The following is an 18,719-nucleotide window of genomic DNA, read 5'->3' as shown; positions in this document are numbered from 1 at the left end:
GATAAGGCTAGATTTTTTCAAATGAAAGCGCAGCTAGAGGGGACAAGTGTAGATTCTGCGGTTAACGCTAGTACAGGTTCAAATCTAGTTCAACCAGGAATTAACACTGTCACTGGAGGTATTTTATATTACGATCCAAATAGAGATCGTGAAGAATTAGCAAAGATGATTACTGTTATGTGCTTACCTTATACTTTTGCTTCTAATCCTAATTGGGTTCATTATATTAGAAGAGTGTTTAATCCTACTTATAAAGGTTGGCCTCGCGCAACAGTTAAGAGTGATATTTATAAATTCAAACATGAATATGAATAATATTTGCAGTATTTATTTACTCATATACCTAATCGGATTTCTATTACTACTGATATTGGTAGAAGTGGTAATGATTGTATTTTAAAAAATGTGATGAATATGGCCTTAGAGAAAGAAAGGTTCATAAACCTTGCCCGACTAGATGGAATTGTATGTACGAAAGTTTAGTAGTAGCATATGAATATAGAAACCCAATTAATGCAACGTTTAATTCTCGGGTAGGTGGTGAAGATGATGATGAAATGCTTACCACTCAAGATTGGACTAATGTTAAAATTCTTTTAGATTTTTTAGAACATTTTCAAATTGCAACAAATGCATTTTCTGGGCAATATTATCCTACTATTTCAAACTGTTTAGTTTATATTGCAGCACTATCTGATTTGTTTGTTGAATTTAGTGAGGGTGGGGATATTTATGAACTTGCTATAAATGAAATGAAACAAAAGTTTAAAAAATATTTTTTTCCTATCCCTCCTATTTATGGTCTTGCTGCAATGCTAAATCCTACAATGAAATTGGGAGGTCCTCATTTTTGGTATTCAAATATTTATAAGGCTTTAGATCTTTCAAATGAGGAAATTGCGACACTTGCAGATGCAAAAGCTTCAATTAAGATTAACGCTCAAACAGTTTATAATGCTTATCAACTTGCCTTAGAGCATGCTAGGCCAACTATTCCAACCCCTACTTCGTCTAGCTCACAATCCTCTAAAAGAGTTGCGGGCTTAAAAGCTCTTAAATCTTGGACGGAGTTCAGGGGGTCTCAAGGTGAAAATTATGATGAAACTTCACATCTAAATGAGCTTCAAGTTTATTTGTCTCAGGGACTTGAAAAGGAGAATCCAGACGGCTCTTTTGATCTTTTGGAATGGTGGAAGGCAAGGGAAAAACATTTTCCTGTTCTTGTAAGGATGGCTCGAGATATTTTATCAATTCAAGCTTCAACTGTTGCATCAGAGAGCGCTTTCAGTCAAGCAAGACTGCAAATAGGTGATCATAGAGCGTCTATGAGGGATAGCTTGGAAAAATCAGTATTGTTTAGAGATTGGATCCGCTAGGAAAGAAGAAACTTTGGAATTGCAGAAGCACAACCGGCGATAGATGAAGCTTATGAAGAAATGATAGCGGAACTTGCGGAGGATTCGGCTTCGCCCGGAAGTGGTGATGAACAAGCTTTTTTTCCACCACCACCAACGCAACCTCCTCCGAACCTTGAAGGATTTATGAGATTTGTTAGAGATAATACATAGAATAATATGTAACTTGTATTTTGGCACATCTTCCTTAGTTTTTTTCCTTCTAATGGTGGTATTAGTACCTTGTTGTGCTCATTCCATTGGGGGAAGGATGACTAAGAAAGATATGTCATTTTTTGGTAATAAAATTTATTGCTTCTACCCATGAGCTTCTTTTCGCAATATTTCTTTGTCTATACTTAGAATTATTTATAAGCTACAATATATACATAATATACAATATATATACTACAAGAAAATATATAAGAGAATATATATACATAAGATACAATATAATATACTACAAGAAAATATATTATGCTACAATATATACATAATATACAATATATATACTACAAGAAAATATATTATGTGAATATATATACATAAGATACAATATATATACTACAAAAAAATATATAAGAGAATATATATACATAAGATACAATATAATATACTACAAGAAAATATATTATGCTACAATATATACATAATATACAATATATATACTACAAGAAAATATATTATGCGAATATATATACATAAGATACAATATATATACTACAAGAAAATATATAAGAGAATATATATACATAAGATACAATATAATATACTACAAGAAAATATATTATGCTACAATATATACATAATATACAATATATATACTACAAGAAAATATATTATGCGAATATATATACATAAGATACAATATATATACTACAAGAAAATATATAAGAGAATATATATACATAAGATACAATATAATATACTACAAGAAAATATATTATGCTACAATATATACATAATATACAATATATATACTACAAGAAAATATATTATGCGAATATATATACATAAGATACAATATATATACTACAAGAAAATATATAAGAGAATATATATACATAAGATACAATATAATATACTACAAGAAAATATATTATGCTACAATATATACATAATATACAATATATATACTACAAGAAAATATATTATGCGAATATATATACATAAGATACAATATATATACTACAAGAAAATATATAAGAGAATATATATACATAAGATACAATATAATATACTACAAGAAAATATATTATGCTACAATATATACATAATATACAATATATATACTACAAGAAAATATATTATGCGAATATATATACATAAGATACAATATATATACTACAAGAAAATATATAAGAGAATATATATACATAAGATACAATATAATATACTACAAGAAAATATATTATGCTACAATATATACATAATATACAATATATATACTACAAGAAAATATATTATGCGAATATATATACATAAGATACAATATATATACTACAAGAAAATATATAAGAGAATATATATACATAAGATACAATATAATATACTAAAAGAAAATATATTATGCTACAATATATACATAATATACAATATATATACTACAAGAAAATATATTATGCGAACATATATACATAAGATACAATATATATACTACAAGAAAATATATTATGCGAATATATATACATAAGATACAATACATATACTAAAAGAAAATATATAAGAGAATATATATACATAAGATACAATATAATATACTACAAGAAAATATATTATGCATGACAATTTAGTGTTTTACTATTGTTTTGTTATTTTCTTTTTCGTCAAGCACTTTAATAATTAGATATACATATATACTACATATATATTTTTAATATAGCCATGATACTACAAGAAATTGTCTTAAAAAAAAAAAAAAAAAGCCCGCTAGGCCCGCGAAGCCCACGAGCCTGGCACGTTAAGCACAGGACCATGTGGGCTTAGGCCCGTCACGGGCCGGTTCCACCCATTGAGCCCACGAAGACCGGGACCGCCAGAGCCCGGGACCACAAAGCCCGGGACCGCGAGGCCCGGCCCGTTAGGCCCACTAAGGCCCGAGCCCGGGACAAAATACAGCATTAGTGAGAGTTCTTGATTGGCAAACTCTCCGCCCATAAAACATAGTTGGTCTAACTACTTCTCAGGTAAGTTCAATAAAACAATTATTCAACCAACTATATTGTATGAGATAGAGTGTTGGCCAATCAAGAACTCTACCACTAAGAAGATATAAATCTTAAAATGTGTTTACATTGTAAAAAATTGGTAAATAACTACTTTTAAGTCGGCTATTAGAGTATAGCCATATTTTAAATTATATTAGCAAAGTAGCCACGTTCATAAATACAGATATACAAGTTTGAATAAAAAAATTCCTATTTAAAATACGAAAAACTCTAGGAATGACTACTGGACTTTGAATATCTACAAGTTCAAAATAAAGAATTTGTTCATGGAGTTTGAATTACCTGAAGCATTAGCTCTCAATCGTTGAACTATAATATGAATTCAAAATCATAAATCAATCTTGAATTTTTTTTTTTTGGATTTTTCACTAGTAAATATTTAAAATTTAGTAATCTATCTTGGATTTTGTATTTAAATATTACAAATTATTGAAGTTTAATGTGAATTCAGAACTCATAAATCATTCCTGAACTTGTTTTAATTTTGCACTAGTAAAGGTTTAAATACCAGTTATTTAAATGTTAAAAATTACTGAAGTATATGTGAATTCAAAAATCATAATATATTCTAGATTTTGCATTAGTAAAGGTTCAAGAATCAGTAATCTATCCTGGATTTTATATTTAAAGGGGAAAAAATTGCTTAAGTATAATGTGAATTCAAAAACCACGAATCGTTCTTGAATTTTCCTGGACTTTGCACTAGTAAATATTCAAAAAACAGGAATTATTCATGGATTTTTAATTTTTCTCTAGTAAAGGTCCAAAATTGCTGAAGTACATTGAGAATTCAAAAATCAAGAATCATTCTCGTATTTTGCACTAGTAAAGATTCAAAAGTTAAATCATTTTTGGGTTTAAGAGTTCAAAAAATCTTTGAATTCCAGCATAAGCTACTGGGGTTTCACGTGTCAAAAATTTACAACTCCGATACCAATTGCTGGAATTCAATTCCATATTTTAGTTGGGGGAAAAATGGTCAATTTAATCGAATTGATGACTACTTTACCATTATACTTTAAAATATGATTAAATTCTAATAGCCAGCCAAAAAAGTGTCCTACCCAGCTAATTTTTAAATTTTAATAGAGACAAAAAGAGTTCGTCTAAGCTTTGTTGGGAAGAGTTATTACATGTAGGTAGAAGGTAGCATATACTCCCTCCGGTCCAAAATAAGTGATTTTTTGGCCTTTTTCTTATGGTCCAAAATAAGTGATTTTTCTAGATTTCAAGAATGAATTAATTTTTTTTCCTACATTGTCCTTGGAGTAAATAGTGTTGGAATATGTGTTAGGAGTGTTTATGTGAGATAGTAAAGGTTAATATGGTCAATTTCATTGCTAATTAATGCTAAAAGGTGGATTTCTTAATCTGTGTGAAAACATCCAAAAAAATCACTTATTTTGGACCGGAGAGAGTAATAGTATGAGATATGCACAAACTATAGACGAATACCAACGATATAAAAAAGAATCATTAAAATTATTTATGGGAGTTATTTCATCAGGTTTGTGTCAATTTCCAAAACACACCAACTTGCTTATGCTTCATGGTTTTGAAAAATGGAAAAGAACGAATTGAGTAAAGGGGTTTCATACATAGAAATAAGATAAAAAATTAAAGGACCAAGATAGTGAGATGCAAAATTTACTTTCATAGGATTTTATTTTCTTTTTCTGATATTGCGATTGACAATGATGTATGAGTAGATTTAGATTTCGACGAAGTTGACAAATGTAATTTTGTAGTAATTTTTTAAAATGTGCCCACCAAAGAGCAAAGGCTTTGATAAAATCAAAGTCGACGAAGTTGACAATCAAAATTTTGTAATTTTTATAATATGTCCACCTGTTATAGTGATGATGTTCGTACCAATTTGTTCAAAGTCGACCACGAATCGTTAAACGATGCAATGAGGGTCAACAATCAATGAAGTGGGTATAATTTTAAAGATTAGGGTTCAAATTTGAGTAGAGATACAAGAAAAATTAGGTAATTTATTTTCATTGGCCTAAGCTTTGGCGGGACAAGTTACCCGTTATATATTGATGGAAGATTACTAATATCATTGAAATAATTGAAGCATGAGCAAGTTGATATTATAAAAAGATCATAAAATAAATTCTAGGAATTATTTAATCTGGTTGTATCAATTCTCAAATCAATCCATGGACTAATTTAGTTGATGTGCTACATTTTTTATCCTATCACAAGTCATGCACCAATTCGACGCATTGCATAGGGTCCCTAATTTTGTAGAGACTCCGAGGTGCTGTAGATTTAAAGTCTGGAAGCTAAAACCTTCAACAGGTATAGACTTAACTGAAGTACAGAAGCGGACATATGCCTAACTATCTGCAGTAATAGAAAAGAAAACTTTGAAAAGAATATATAGAACAGAGAAAGAGGAGATTGAAAGGGCAAAGGTGTAGACTCGTCAATAGTAAATACTGTAAAAACATACTTTGTAGCAGACAAGAAACATGTACTGTACCTCCCACTCCCAGAACCAGGATATTTGAGGAACAGTTTGTTGTAGCCATTCTAATCGATATGTGCTCTCCAGTCTTCCATCTACAGAAACAGCATTATTTCAGTCAAGATCCGAAGAAAGCATTCTCGGAGCGATTGGTTAGTAATTATGTCAGCAAAATCTCGATATGACAAAGCGGTGTTGAATAAGAAGATTAACATATATACTCATCCCCTGACGCGGAGCTACATAGCTCCAAGGGGTTCTCCCGAAAAAAATACATGGTTTAGGTAGGTAAAAATTATTCTTTTATACTTTTTCATGTATTTACTTCTTTAAATTTTGACATACCTTAGTGAAAAAATCCTGGCTCTGCTACTGCTCATCCCAATTCTCACTGTTTCACAATGGTATCTTTCCCATTGGGGCAAAGCTTAACCACTTTCCCTGATCTCAACTCTTCAACCTCACAAAAAAAGTCAGGCCTAGGGAATCTTGATTCACCAGCGCCGGATTATATTTTCTTGCAGCCACTGTACAAGTATGGATCTTCATCCTAGTGTCTTCCAACGAAATATTCTTTCGAGCTAATTGCAGAGAGTGTCACGATCGAAAATAATCAGGTGTCATGCGGAAACTAGCAAAGCAAACCTTGAACGACCATAAATCAGACAATAAAAGAGAAATATATCAAAAGAGACACAAACATCTAACGTGGTTCGGTCAATTCTACGTCCACGGCAGAGATGAGCAATCCACTATATAAAAAGAGAGTACAAAATATCGAGAGAACAATCTCACAAAGAGGCAAACACAAGTGACACACTAACACTTGTCCAGTAAAGTTTTCCCCCTAAATGCGACTCTCAAACCCCTTATGGCTACATTGTGGATGCTACTGAATGAGAAGAACGGATTTTTAATTTATAGAAGTCCAAAACTTTTCCTACAAGAAAAGAGACTAGCCAAATATGGAAGATTTATAATTTCCTTCTACAAGAAGGAAAACCCAACCAAGGCAAATATGTTGTCCTTTCCTTCAAGAGATAGGAAAACCAAATATGGTAAGAAAAGCCTTTAACAGGTCGCATCTCCAAATCTCCACCACAAATTTTGTCTCGACGTGCGTAGCACACTCGTCAAATTTCTTAGAAACAAAGTCATGATTACCGTCAAATATATTGCGGCTAGAACTGAACCCGCCAAGATGAACCTGTCTTGAACCTCGCTCTGATACCACTTGTTAGGACCGAAAAAATCAGGTTTCATGCGGAAGCTAGTAAAACAACAATTGAACGATGATAAATCAGATAACAAAAGAGAAATCTACCAAAAAGAAACACAAATATTTAACGTGGTTTGGTCAATTATCCTACGTCCACGACGGAGATGAGTAATCCACTATAATAAAAGAAAGTACAAAATATCGAGAGAATAATCTCATGAAGAGGCAAACATAAGTGACATACTAACACTTGTCCCGTAAAGTTCTCCCCCTAAATATGACTCTCAAACCCCATACGGCTACACTGTGGATGCTACTGAATGAGAAGAACGAATCTTCAATTTATAAAAGTCCAAACATTTTCCTACAAGAAAAGGGACTAACCAAATTTGGAAGATTTATAATTTCCTTCTACAAGAAGGAAAACTCAATCAGGGCAAATATGTTGTCCTTTCCTTAAAGAGATAGGAAAACCAAATATGGTAAGAAAATCAGGACAACACCTAACAGAGAGAACATAAGATCAAACGCAATGCTGAATTGTACTTTACGCATTAAGACCAATGCAATCATCCTGCCAGAGAAGATAAAATACTCAAGGTGCAAACGGTCCACTTTATATGGTGCAAGCACAAAATGCAGATGAGCATCAAAAGATTGTGCCAAGCAGCTTGAATCATCTTATAAATGCAGTTATGCTGCAAGATTCATCCTAATCTGGAGCACTCTGATGGAGTAAATTCTCAAGTGTCTTAACACATCTCAACAGGGAAAAAAAAATTATAATATAACTAGGAAGTATTCATATGCTACACAATCCAGGTACTCTTAAGGCAGCTTCATTGAGAAAGATTTGTAGGCAGAATCACTTATCTGATTCTTCAAGATCAGTAGAACAAAGAAAAGATATGGGAACTTAAATTGGGAGAAAATTAATCTCAACATGTTAGAATTAATGGCTGAAACTCCTCAAGGTGGATGACATTACAAATATATTATCAGCATCTACACCAACATGCGCTCCCTTATAATTCATAATTTAGCATATTCAAAAGTTATTCTTTTTGAGAAAGATAGGGGTTAAAAGTTATCTGCCTAAGTATCTGGGGGTTGTTGCACATATATGTACAACCTACTTTATGAATCTGGCCTGGGGCTGGCACATTGAATCCTGAAACTTATTTTCAAATCCAGAAAATACATTAATCAAAAGCCTTGCAAGACCTAAGAAGCAAACATTACTTAAAACACCATAATCTGAAGTAGGACTGATTTTGCTGGAATATATATAATATATATTCTAAATAGTAGTGGTCAAATGGTTCAAAGAAAACATTTAACCACCCATATTATCTACTAAAAAATGGGTTAGATAATGAATTTTTTATAAATGGGTCAAATATGGATAAGAATCATATTATCCATTTAGAAAATGGATAACCAGTGAGTCTAACTTTTACATTTGTAAAGCCTCAAATTGGGAGTTCCTTAAGTTAGGGAGACTAACACTACTAGAAAATGGCTATTTTGTGACTGCAAAAACGGACAGAAAATGGTCAGAAAATGCTAATTTCCGACTACATTTAGATCGAAAAGTCGTAGTCGCAAAATAGCTGGTCTGAAATGTTTTGCAACCGAATCCGTCCGTAATTTGCGACTACAGCAGTCGAAAAGTCAAAATAGAAAAATGACTAATAAATATGGTAAATTTTCCGACTGACGTGGCTGCAAACAATTTAAATTAATTTTTAATTTGATATTAACTTTCCAACTACTTCAGTCGCAAACGGTATACATAATTATAATTATTATGTAATTTTATTTGAGTTTTCCCACTATTGTTGTGGTCATCACTTATTTTAAAACGAAACTCCGTATTCTGAGGCCTTGAAAACCTCATTTTGAGTCACTTCGGTTTGCGTGCACAGTCTGGGCACGTAGCCGGAAAGCTTAAATATGATAATCTGTGAAAAATGATAAGTTTTGATTATAAAATAAGCTAATTTGACTTCGGTCAACGTTTTAGGTAAACGGACCCGGACCTGTGATTTGACGGTCCTGGAGGGTCCGTAGGAAAATATGGACTTAGGCGTATACCCGGAATCGAATTCCGAGGTCCCAAGCCCGAGAAATGAATTTTCAAAGAAAATTATTTTCTGAAATTGTTTAAGGAAATTTGAAATGAAATTTGATTAGAACATAATGGTATCGGGCCCGTATTTTAGTTCCGGCGTCCGGTACAGGTCTTATATATGATTTAAGATATTTCTGTGGAATTTGGTGAAAAACGGATGTCATATGACGTGATTTGGACTTAAATTGCAAAGTTGATGTTTAAAGAAGTTTTGAGAAGATTTCATTGATCTTGAGATTTAATTTGATGTTCATGATGTTATTTTGATGATTTGATTGCACGAATAAGTCCGTAAGATGTTCTTGAGGTTTTGTGTGCACCTGGTTTGGAGTTCCGAGGGCTCGGGTGAGTTTCGGATAGGTTTCGGGATGTTTTAGGCTTAAAACCAGAAATTTGCAGGTCTCTGAACCCCACCAGTGCGGTCCGCGGTCGACCTTGTGCGGAGTGCGGTGAAGGCTGTGCGGCCACAGTCGGCTTTGTGCGGTCTGCACAGGGCGCTTCTGTGCGGCCGCAGTCGAGTTTGTGCGGTCCACACAGGGCCTTGCTGTGCGGCTGCAGTCGACTTTGTGCGGTCCGCACATGGGGTCTGAAAGGGTATAAATAGATGGGATTTTCAGTCATTTTTCATTTTTCAAAACCCCAAAAACATAACAGGCGATTTTTCAAACAACTTTTCTTCTCCAAATCAATTATAAGTCATTTTTAACTAGTTTTTTTCAATCATTAACATCTTTTAACATGATTTCAACTTCAAATCAAAGATTTTCATGGGGAAATTGGGTGTTGTGGGTAGAACCTAGGTTTTTCAAAAATTGGGGATTTGGACCTCGATTTGAGATTCGATTTCAAAACAAATTACATATTTGAGCTCGTGGGGGAATGAGTAATCGGATTTTGGTTTGAACCTCGGGTTTTGACCACGTGGGCCCGGGGGCGATTTTGACTTTTTGGGTAAAACTTTGGAAAACTCATTTTTCATGCATTCAAATTGATTCATTTAGTGTTTATTGATATAATTAAGTAACTTGTGGCTAGATGCGAGCGAATCGGCGGAGGAATCGAGGGGTAAAGCTATAATTGAAGCTTGAGTTGTGTTCGAGGCATCGAGGTAAGTGTTTGGTCTAACCTTAGCTTGAGGGATTAGGAGTTGTGTCCTATTTGCTATTTGCTTCTTGTTGAGTACGACGTATAGGCATGGTGACGAGTATCTATACGTTGGTGTCAAGCATGACCGTGAGTCTTATATTGTGATTTTCATGATTTCGTTGTTCATGCCTTGGTGAAGATTTCTAATTGTTGTATAAAGTTTGTGGAAAGAATTGTGACCAATGAACATTGAGGAGCGTTAGCTCAAGTTGTATAGTGAAATTGTGAAAGTATAAGTAATAATTGAACTTTCAGGGCATTGGCTCGAGTTGTGAAATGAGTTATGAAAGTATAAGTGAAAATTAAAACTCTAGAGCATTGGCTTGAGTTGTGAAGTGAATTGTGAAGTAAGAGTGAGGAAAATAAGAGATCATTAAGTTGCCCCCTTGCCGGGCTATTGTTGAATTGTGGTTCCCTTGCATTGTGTCCTTAATTGATATTACAGATGCTTAGGTTGAGGATTCTTTGTGTTGGGTAGGGATTATGGGTATAACTGAGGTAGTTAGGTGTCGGAATGAGGTTGGTTATAGCTGAGGTAGTTAGGTGTGGTGACGAGTTTGATTATAGCTAAGGTGGTTAGATGTTGTAACGAGTTTGGTTATAGCTGAGGTAGTTAGGTGTGGTATCAAGTTTGGCTATAGTTGTTTCTCCCTTGCCGGGATATGATTGCTGGGTAGGGATTATGGGTATAGCTGAGGTAGTTAGGTGTCGGAATGAGGTTGGTTATAGCCGAGGTAGTCCTGTAGGCGTCTGCAGGCCTTGGCGTTTCCTTCTATCTACTTTTCTGTTTCTTACATGTATTTCCAGAAACAGTGTTGTAATTAATTCTTTCAAACCTTTATTTGTAGTATTCTTAGACTGTCTGTAAAACTGTGACACCAGTTCTGTGTAGTCGAGACTCAAACATTTGTAATAGATATTCATGTTCAGATGGCTTATTGTTTTCTTCCGCTTATGTTATATTCCGTTCTTTAAATGTTATTTCTTCGTAATTGTTAAAGAGAATAAAATTGGTAAAAAGGTAGATGGTTCAATAATTGGCTTGCCTAGCTCACATTAGTAGGCGCCATCACGACTCCCGAGGTGAAAAATCCGGGTCGTGACAATTGTTATCGCAAATCTAATTTAAAAATATTTATTTATTTATATTTGCGACTACCGTAGTCGCAAATATAATTTAAAATTATTTATTTATTTATGTTTCCGACTACAGTAGTCGAAGATGTTCCTGAATTTAGAATATTTTGATGCATTTTGCGACTACTATGGTCGGAAAACTGGGAATTTTTTGTCAAATTCCAGCTCTTTTAAAGCAGTACCACCTGCCAATTCAAATATACAACAACCAATTAATTCAACATGCCAACCAATTATTCCACAATGCTAGACAATCAATTCGTCATCTCAACCAATCAATCCACCATTGCAACTAATCAAATCCATAAAATGCAAAACATAAATATTTGTAACTAAAAGATCCAAAAAGAGTTAAACATTCTAGCACCATTCAATCTAGTCTAAAACATTACAATCATAGTCAAGTGTAAATATTACCAAGTCTAAACATCCAACTACAACAAATAATAATGTCTCAAACATCATAACCATAATAAATTAAAACTCATTATCCCCACCATCCTCGCCATTCAAAGGACCAAATGGACGTCCGCTCATAAATTTCTCCACTAGACTCTACAATTTGTTAAAATTTGCGTGATCTTCTTTCCGTTACTCCAACTCTTTAACTTATTTTCATAATACTTCCATCTCTTCGTGATCTTGCGAATAACTTGCATCACCAGACAACAATGTCGTAGAACGACCTACGGAATATTGTGATCCAAGACCTTAGGTTCTACCTTTATTTGCGCCACCAACCATCTGCGACCATATTGAAGCTACATCATTGAGTGATACTTGGGTTGACCTACCATTCTCGGAATCGGGTTGACTTTGACGCCATTCCTCAAAAAGTTGCTGATAGGCTTCCTGAAATTAACATGACACAACCAAATCTTAGGTGTAAAATGAAGTAAATAGAGGAAGGGAAAAGGTATATACAAGTCCACAGAAAAATTCACTAAGCTACTAGTATGCTTGTCATCAAAATCTCTGGCATTCCTTTTTGAAAGCAAATTATTTCTCAAAATCTTAGAATTAGCACATACAACAGTAAAACAAATACACAGTAGCAACATCAAAATGGCAACAACAATGAAATAGAATGAGCATCGACTAGGGGCATCACCTCCAAGTAACATTTTAAAGATCAATTGCTCAGCAAAACAGATCCATTAGACCAATTTATGGCTTGATATGAGTTTTATTTGACTGCATCCATTAAATGATACAGTCTCAATAGTTTTTGAGCTCTAAAACAAACATGTACTGGTAAAAAAATATTCAAAATTGGCAGTTGATTATGACAAAAACTCAGGAGAAACATCTAAAGTCTTATAGAATATAGGGTACCCATCATCATTTTTGAAAAGGGTTAATAAGAATGCATGAATTTGGAACGAGGGGATAGGTTCAAGCAACCACCTAAATTTATTTTTACATAGCAAAAAACACCACAGAACAAGTCTTCAAATTGCAGTAATGTCTCATGTCTATGGATTTAAGATAACAAGTCTATGGCTTGAGAGCCAAAGCGAGTCCAAACTTAGTATTTAAAATGTAGTTCAAACTTATTATCTCACATGTTATATATAGTGCTAAAAAGAAAACTAACTGAGAATCTGAATCAGTAATGTCTATATTCACATTTTGACCAAAGGATATGATTGTGCTTTCTAATATTGTCCCTTTGGCCTTTGCCAAACACTTTAACCATTTCCCTCAACAAGGCAATTGCCAAAAGACAAAAGTTAACAAGGGGGAGGAAGAAGGAAATTGCAATTAATCCACTGTTCTAAGCTTTGTTTCCCAAAATTTGACATCACAATGAATTACAATATATAAACAAAGCGCCCCCTAACATGATTTACATGGTACATTAATATTATTTTTCTTTAACAAAGTGGTACATTTTTTAAATTCATTGATTACTAATAGTTTAACTCACAAGAGTTTCTTGTGCTAATCTTGTACGAATCATTAACCTTAGTCATTAAACCTTGCCTTTCATAGAGCTTTAAACACAAACCTTGTGGTTCGATCGGTTTAATTATTTTTTAGAGATTCATTAACACCCTTAGCTTCAAGTCATGTCGATCCATCATGATTTCTAAGCAAATATCAGAGTATAGCAATCAGCACGCCTAAAGGATATTAGATTAGCTTGCCACATAATATAACAGAGTAAAAGAGCAATGACGATATTGAATGTCAAAACATCCATCACATTATAACTTGAAACAACTGCATCTAAAAAAAGCAGAATCTGCATGGACCAAATAAAATGAAGCTTAACAAAATTCCAAAGATTTTAACTCATCTTACAACTACTTGTCAAAGAAAGAGGGAAAAATATATGGGCAAAAGCAGGTAAGAGCTGAACTTTTTGACAACAAACAGACTGAAAACAGGAGATTTTTTTTCACCAAATTAAGTTCAAAACTAATGAGCAAAGAAGTATAAGTCAACAACCAAAAACGAGAGAACCCAAGAGAACAACTCATAATAGCATTTCGTCCAACCTAATTTTCTCAATAATATTACACACTTATGTATCCAGAATAGCTCAACCAACTAGCTTGAAAAATAGCTAGTTCATAAAGCTGAGTGACCACTACTAATGACTCTTTTTTACCCTACAAACAATGTTAGATCACATTTGACACCTTGATAGAGCAGTAAATGCAGGTATACCTGCATATATCAAATAAGATATTTTCTGCAAGCCTACTTATATGATACATAATGACACCTCACAACTGAAATCGGGATCTTATGCTAACAACACATTTTCAATGTAGCCCTGAAATTGTGATCTTATGATAACAACAATAGAGTTGCAATGTAGCCCCCTTGACTTGCTTAGAAAAGCAGGGAAATTCTTTTAAATATTAAATGGAAACTTACTTTGTTTTATCTTCATCTCATCACTGATTAAAAAATAAAAATTTATTCTGACATAAACTACAAGCAAAGTGATTAGCACTATCAAAAAGAAGTTGCTCCAGACCAATTCAATCTACAAAATACTAACCTATCCAAATATTGGACCAAATGCAGACTAAGAACTAACTTGTAGTTGATAAAACTAAGTATCAGGCAATTGTGGGAGCAGATCTAAGATAGAGCTCCATTGTCCCGTTTAAAAGAGATATACTATTCGGTATTCAGTTCTTTAAGGTTCTTTTTTAACAAACCTTAGTCTAAATCTACTTAAACATATGCTTCTCATGGAAACAACCCTTAGTTACAAAATAATGTACAGGACGGGGAGGTTCCGCCGGGAACAAATTTCGAATGTCACTGGATTTACCGGTGGCGGCTATAGTCAACTGGAAACCTTGTTGGTGATATATATATATATATATATATATATATATATATATATATATATATCACTATAAAGCTTGTATCGACAACATAAATCCTTTTAAAAAGTGAAATGAAAGCACTATCATCTATGTGAAGGAACCTTCTTCTTTATCGCCCCATCCCCTTTGGGAAAAAAATAAAATTAGTGTCAAGTAAACGAAACTAAGTGAATCATTACAATGAGGAGATTAGAGAATCTAGTTCAAAACAAGGCCAAATTTGAGATTATATACATATTCAGGATGCATTCAGTGGGGAGATTAATATTGCTAAGTGCTGACCGATTAAGATCCTCCAATTTCAGATGAACAAACAGTAAAATGGAAAAATTAAACAGAAAAGGGAAAAAAACTTACCTATACGAGAAGAAAGAGAGAGAGCTGAGTGATTAGTGATTTACCTTAAAAAATTTGGGGAAATAGGGATCGGTCGAGCAGAGAGAGGGGTTATCGGTCGAGCAGAGAGAGTGAGAGAGAAAGAGGAAATTGGGAAAATAGGGTTTGGGGGTGAAATAGTAGATGAAGGTTAGTGACTACGGTAGTCGCAAACCCGCTTAAAATTCTTTTATCATTTTAATTTTAATGTTGCGACCGACGCAGTTGCTTAGTGGGTCAACATAAATTTTTGACTTTTTAATGTCCGACCGAATCAGTCGCAAAAGCCAAGGCGGGAAATTGGCGCGCTGTTTTCTCACTGCCTTTGTCGGAATAATAGTCGATTTTCCTTTTTAAAAATAAGTAATAAAAATTCGATCATTTTCCGACTACTGCGGTCGCAAAAGTAGTCCCATTAGCGACTGCTTCATTTTCAGTCAGAAAATTTGGTCACAATTTGATGTTTTTCTAGTAGTGTAAGAATTTTCCCAAAAGTGATCATATATGCAAAAAGTCAAATACTCTTATTATCCGCCGGTTAACTCATTTTTTATCCGTATTAAATATGGGTCGGGTCGGATAATTTATCCGTTTTTTCATTATCCATTTTCGACCCGAACCATATCCGACCCGACCCGCCCGTTTGCCACTCCTAATTCTAAACAACATAAAATTTAATGCAAAGCAAAAATGTGAGGGCTAACTCCTGCGAAATGACTAGACCACCCCTTATTAACCCAATACAATGACTCAATTACCCCTGCTTATTAACTAATGGTAACACAAAAACTTTCCATAAAGTAATCCCACCAAGATACAAGTTGAGAAAGAAAGACAGATGGAGGGATTAGAGTATCAAGAACATCCAAATTGCATAATTAAGACGAGAGTTTCACATGCCTTCTGAAGCAAAATATTAAACAGTGTTTTCTTTCAGTTCACCTCAGCAATAACATCTCGCTTGACTTGGCTCCACAACATGTTCTATTCTCCATTTTGCTCTATCATCTAAAAGTTACTAAAGCGAAACGTCCAAGCATTTACAATTTCCAGTTCTACTTTTTTTTCTTTATCGTTTTTCTTTTATAAATTAACTAAAAGGTATTCATATAATTGCATCCAGTGGTTGCATGTAAAAAGAAATTTACATACTACTAAGTGTTGGATCCCTTCTCAAAGCTGTAAGGAATAAAAAAAGAAACTATAAAATCCATAGAAGAAAATTTACACCCGAAAGCAAATATTGTAAACAAGAGCATTTCAGACTATGTAAAGAATTTGCACCATCTTAAAAATGTCTAAGAGATCGATATCATATTGCAAATCCTATCGTAGCTTATTTAATTGTTCCTCCATTTCCAACCATACAGAGACTTACAACATTTAGTGAGTTTGGCATCACCTATTGAACGCGGAAATGCTCAGGAATAAGCAGCAATTGCATTGATTTGCTACAACGTAACATAATGTAAAATAAATTATTTTAAATTTTCCAACGCCTTCTTACACATGTAACACACGTTCAATTATCTGAGTTAGACAATCCTCATGAATTTCTATCGAATCAAAATATACTACGAGGAGTTCCAGTTCTCCATAAGAATCTCCGTGGCATTATAAGTCAAATCTAACAGTTCACTTTAAAGACAGGAAAGGATGCAAAAATTAATTTGAAGTAGAGGTGCTGCAAGAAATGAGCTACGACTTACTTTATGTAGCAAAGAATTAATATAACTCTCAGACATGGGTTTCTTGAAACAGTCGAAAAATAAAAAAAAATAAAAAAAATAAAAAAAAGCATAAGAAACATCTTTCATACTCAAAAACTTTAAATCCAAACAGTAATAAAAGATATAAGTGTGAACAAAATGTCATATGGACGTGGCATAAAGGCAACATTCTGTGATATTTTTTTCTTTTTTAGTCAATCCCAAAAAGATTACTACATTCTTTTTAGAAATAATTTATCTTTAGAATTTTTATTTTACCCTTAATAAATTAATTTACAGCCACACAAAAATTTATGGTTTGCTTTAGGCCACAAGTTCAAAAATCTCTTCTTCTCTTTTAAAAAAAGAAATTGTATCGAGTCAAACACCGTCACATAAATTAGGATGCAGAGAGTAAGAGATTTGTGATTTATGCGATTTTATGAATCGAAATGCGAGCTCAACCAGTGAATTTGAGCTATAGAGCTAGGGCGCGGGAATATTAAAAAGGAGAAGAAGGAAGAAAGAAGATGAGAGGGGAACTAGGTTTTTCTTATTCTATTTTAGGAAAATAATCCTAATTATACATATGAACCACTTTGTAATTTATAATTCTTTGGTGCTGAGTTTTAAAGTTCCTTTATTCATTGTTAATTAAGCTTCAGCTTAATCCTCCTTAAACTAAAAGGTTTACCAAATTGAAGACTTAATATGGAAGCAAATACCCTACAGCAGGATAGCATGAAAGCAAAAACCCTAGCGCCTGAGCTCAAACCCTACCACCTTTTTCACTGGTTTTTCAACACGATGGAATGAATGACAATACTGTTTTCTTTTATGGGTGTGCATAATAGTCTTTTCTTTTGGTTAGGATTGTAGGAATGTGAATGCTAAGTCCATTTTTAAGTTACTTTATTCTCTAAAGATGTAACTTTGATACCTTGGCCTGTTTTGTTTTTTTTAATAGATGAGTGTGCCTAACAAAATTCTCTTTTGGCTGTAGAATTTTAGGAATGTGAATTCTAACATCTATTTTTGAGTTGCCTTATGGTTAAAGATATACTTTTGGTACTTATAGAAAGTACAAGAGAGGGTGAATTGTCGCCTTTTTAAATTTTTAGTCGACTACTCGTCAGACCTAGTCGATTAAAGAAAAGATAGCGTGCACAAAAACTGTCAGTACTTCAATTTAAACAAGTACTACTAACAACAAACATTAAAGGTGTATAATAAAATATGAGAGCAATAAAATAAATGACGCCAGAAATTTTATACTCACTACTAGAAATTACAGCTATGGCAACCCTTCAAAAACTGTTGCAATAGATACGCTAATCGTCCCTATACGGCTATTAGGACGGATTTGGACGCGTTCCGGGATTCAGCGTTACAATAGGTCTACTGGAACGGTCATTTGCAACGGTTTAAAAATCGTCTCCATAGATAGGGATATCATAACGGTTTGAACTGCTACTATTGTTCTATCTGTAGGAACGCTTTTCTTTTCTGTTGGGACGGTTATAAACCGTCATGGTATAATAATCA

At 33.5% G+C, this 18,719-nt stretch overlaps 1 long non-coding RNA gene across 1 annotated transcript; it reads right to left on the bottom strand.

Annotated features, from left to right (window-relative positions):
• Positions 1 to 12,038: 12,038 nt before the first annotated feature.
• On the bottom strand, positions 12,039 to 15,661 carry LOC107804861 (uncharacterized). Its single transcript, XR_001652316.2, has 2 exons — positions 15,492 to 15,661; positions 12,039 to 12,589 (listed from the first exon to the last, which is right to left on the bottom strand). It is a non-coding gene; the product is annotated as an uncharacterized LOC107804861 (long non-coding RNA).
• Positions 15,662 to 18,719: the final 3,058 nt, after the last annotated feature.

The sequence above is a fragment of the Nicotiana tabacum genome, chromosome 10 (assembly GCF_000715075.1).
Source record: "Nicotiana tabacum cultivar K326 chromosome 10, ASM71507v2, whole genome shotgun sequence".
Lineage (NCBI taxonomy): Eukaryota > Viridiplantae > Streptophyta > Magnoliopsida > Solanales > Solanaceae > Nicotiana > Nicotiana tabacum.
This window is presented reverse-complemented; position numbering and strand designations above follow the sequence as displayed.